Raw genomic sequence first — 3,970 nt, forward strand, 5'->3', positions numbered from 1 at the left:
CCAGGCTGGTCTCGAACTCACAGAGATCCGCCTGTCTCTGCCTCCCGAGTGCTGGGATTAAAGGCGTGTGCCACCATTGCCCGGCCCCAGCCAGTGTTCTTAACAACCGACTCACCTCTCCAGATGGGGGCTTTGCTGACTGATCCCTGGACTGGTGTGAGAACCAAGTAAATTTGCCTCATCCTTGTTGGAGACCAGGATAGCCCATTATCCCATAAGGACCCAGAGTCTGCTGCACAGAAGGAAGAATTATTAGAATTATTCTCCAGGCACAGTGCATACCCCACAAACGAAGGGAACCGACATACAAACTAACTAGCTAAACCACCGTTGAACCAACTAGCTAGTAATGAGGCCCTTACTCTTGGGTTTGAAGTTAGCAGCTCCCATCTCTAAGCTTTGTTAGGCCTAACTGAACCCTTTTCTTCCAATCTTCCTCACTTATCTGTAGGAAGGCATCTTCCCTACCCTCTCCTGCCCACCTGCCCAAGGCTGTGAGGGTCCTAAGAGAAGCCTATGGAGTACCTGGGAGCTCTAGGCCACCTCCTTCACCTCACCTACCCAAGTACAGCCCTACCTTCAGCCTGGAGAGCTAATGGAGAAGCTAACAGAGGGGTCAGACGCAGCTTTGGGGTTGAGTACAGTAGGGAGGAGTTTTGGATCAAACACAGGACCCTGATTATGTACCAGGGTGGGGAGGAACTGGGAAGATCCACAGGAGACATTCCACGAAGCAGAATGTCCAAGACACAGGTGTGGAAACAGAAGCTGGCAGAAGACAAGGCCTCCATGAGTTCAGTAGAATGGCTACAAGAAGGTCTTTGCTAGGTAGGACAAGGAGCAGCCAGAGCGACCCTGGAAGGAGCAGAGGGTCAGCAGAGCCTGGAGGGGCTCAGCAGAGTTGGCCTGAATGCCAAGAGTTGGGTGCCCATCGCCCGAGTGATGGAGAAGTGGAGGTCCGTGCCACCCTGGCAGGACCTGTTCCATTCCACATTTAGACTCAGCTTTGTCCACTTGGGTCGGCAAGACATCCATTCATTCCACAAACATCACGGAGAGGTGGGGATTTGGCTGTGTGCTGCACACAAAGCTGGCCTCTCATGCTCAAGGCCCTGGGATTGAGTTTGGTCTCCGGCACACACACACACACACACACACACACACACACACACACACACACACACTCTACAATAGAAAAGTCAAAAGAAAAACCTACACAGAATGTCAATAATCTGTCCTAATCTGTCATAGATGCCCTTTTTAGATCAAGGCTGGGGACAGACATGACCCTTGCCCTCATGGGACTGACAATCCTGTATGGAAGAGAAGTAGTAGCCATATTCATGTGGCTGACGCCATTTCAGAAATCAAGAGGAATGGGCAACAAAATGTGGCCTGGTTGTGCCCAGGAGACATTTTGGGAGGGCTTTCCCAGGTAGGTGACAAAGACAGTCAAAACAGGAAGATGACCTGAGCCCAAGGAAGACCTGTGACTTCCAACAACTCTGGATGCAAAGGCAGGTTTACAGTTCTACAGGCTCAGCCTGGGCCACTTTGTGAAGAGAAAGAAGCCTGAAGATATCAATGGCAGAATTCTTGCCTGGAATCCAGCAGTAAGAGGCCAGGTGGCCAGGCCCTATAGAATGCAAGGAGCTTAGTTAGCAGCAGGTAAGGCTCTGGAGAGCCTCTGTGGGCTGGGCCCGGACAGCGATCCGATCAATCTGATTGACCTTTGCAAAGGCCCCTGACTACCTGTGAGCAGCAACCTCGGGAGGACTGGCAGCGTGAGAGGTCTGTCCTTCCTGGTGGCTGGTATGTGGCCAAGTGTCTGGATCCTGCCAGGTTTTCCCCTCAGACAGAGCAGGCGTGTTAGGTTCGGCAGGACGTGGGTGGTGGGCAGGCCCTGAGACTGCGACTCTTGGCCTGTTTCTGGCGTGGGCTTGGCGTGCGGCCGCGGGGGAGCTGTGTGTGGGCACGTCCTGGGGCTGCCTGCCTGCCATCCCCAGACACAGGAGCTCCTGGCAGACTGGCTCACCTGGGTCCTGTTCTCCTATGGTGGAAGAGAGCCAGAAGACAAGGAAAGCAGCAGGGGCAGGGGGAGGGGCGGCAAAGGACTCCTGGGGCCCCGAAGCAAGCCCAAGGGACAGGGACCTCTCCTGCTAGGACTTTGTCCATTCATCATAGCACTCTGTAAGCAGAGGCCTACTGTGTGACAAACAGAACCAGCACACACCACCACAGGGCCATATTGGCAGACAGACTATGGGGTACAATTGTGTTTGGTCCTAGGACAAACCTTGAAATGGGCACGCCTCCCACAGCAGAGGCCCCTCTCTGAGGCATGTCAGATGCTGCCCCTCTCTCTGAAGTCCCCGTGTCTTTGGTGGCACCTGGGCATTCCGGATAGCTCTGGCCCCAAAGACATAGAGTAGTGTAGTGAGGTTTAAGGGTGCAGGCTCCCTTACTGGTGAGGTTTAAGGGTGCAGGCTCTCCCTTAGTGGTTCTTGAGTGATAGGTGGTTCGTATCTGTGTAGAAGATGAATGAACACGGCAAAGGGACCTGGGGAGAGCAAGCCGAGCTGTGTGAGCGTCTGTGTGGGTGAGCATGGCCCATGCCAGCCTGGAGTTCATGGTGGCTGCTGGAAGCAGCAAGGCCTGTGCCTGTTCATGTATGCATATGCCTGTGTGTCCGCGCAAGTGTACATATATCCGCACACCAGCGTGCTTGTGTGACTGTGGGTTATGCTTGTGTATATACAGCGTGCACGACGGCGGCCCAAGCCCAGGCCTGTGGATGTCTACGTCCACACCTTTACTGACCTCAGAACCCCTCTGGGTCTGTGTGGCTGAGCAGAGGCCTTATAGGCTGCATATCTATCCCCCACCCTCCTTCCTGACAAGTGTTGACTCAGGGCTGGGCAGCCTTGCTTCAGGATTTCCTGGTCAGGCAGAAGTGGTGCGTGAAAACGGAACAATTATGTCCTAAGTGGACCCTGAGGGTCTGGACTGGGCAGTGCCCTTTGGGGCTGAAGCCAAGAAACCATGTACAAATTCTAAGCCTGGACTGGGTCATCACGGGCAGCCATAAGAAGCCCTTGTCCCCAAACAAGAGCCATGGACCACGTCCTAAAACATTTCCTTAGGGTTCTCTGGCTGCACAGGCTGGGGTGTAAACCCTGCACATGCACACACACACCCCCACTTAACACAATGAAGGTAAGAACAGCTCCACATAAGGAAAGAAGAGTTATATACAGGCTCAGACCCCTACCCACTAGGCAACTGTACCTCTCATTGGTCCCATGCCCCAAAGCCTTAAAAAATAAACGTAAAACTCTGAGAGAGAGAGAGAGAGAGAGAGAGAGAGAGAGAGAGAGAGATGGTCCACGCATCCAAAAGGAAGTCAGAAGTCCCAAGTGGATTCTATCCTATTTGGGAGCATAGAACATTTGGAGGTTCTGTCTCACCAGTGGGAGCTCATGGGAAATGCAGTCCTAGGCCACGCCCACCTGTTTAGTCAGCTTTAGGGTCATAACCAGGTGCCTCTGTTGTCTAGTGAGGAGAGCTGGCTGAATGCGGGGCTTCCAGGGAATAGCCACTCACTGTGATAAAACTGAGTCTCCGCTATTCCGCCTCTGCTCCCATGGTATGGCCTCAGGACTGGGAATAGGGCTGGGCTCAAGCCGGGACCCTGGGACAGGGATGGAATTCATGTCCTTGTCAGTTCCTCCAGGCTGCTTCTTTCCCTGGCCTGGGACAGGGAGTAAGGGCTTGTCCTGACACAGCTGCTAAAGCCACTCTTGCTCCTCTGTCACCTCCTTCCTGGAGTGAAGAGGCCCTCTCTCCCAGCAGGGTCAGCACAAGCAAACAGTCCCACGGGCAGCTCCAGAACATGGACAGCCTGGTGAGCAAGACCCAAGGTGCTGATCCCCGACTCTCAGCTCTGCATCCTGCCCCCACGCCTATTTCA

The sequence above is a fragment of the Microtus ochrogaster genome, unplaced genomic scaffold (genome assembly GCF_000317375.1).
Source record: "Microtus ochrogaster isolate Prairie Vole_2 unplaced genomic scaffold, MicOch1.0 UNK32, whole genome shotgun sequence".
NCBI classification, from domain to species: domain Eukaryota; kingdom Metazoa; phylum Chordata; class Mammalia; order Rodentia; family Cricetidae; genus Microtus; species Microtus ochrogaster.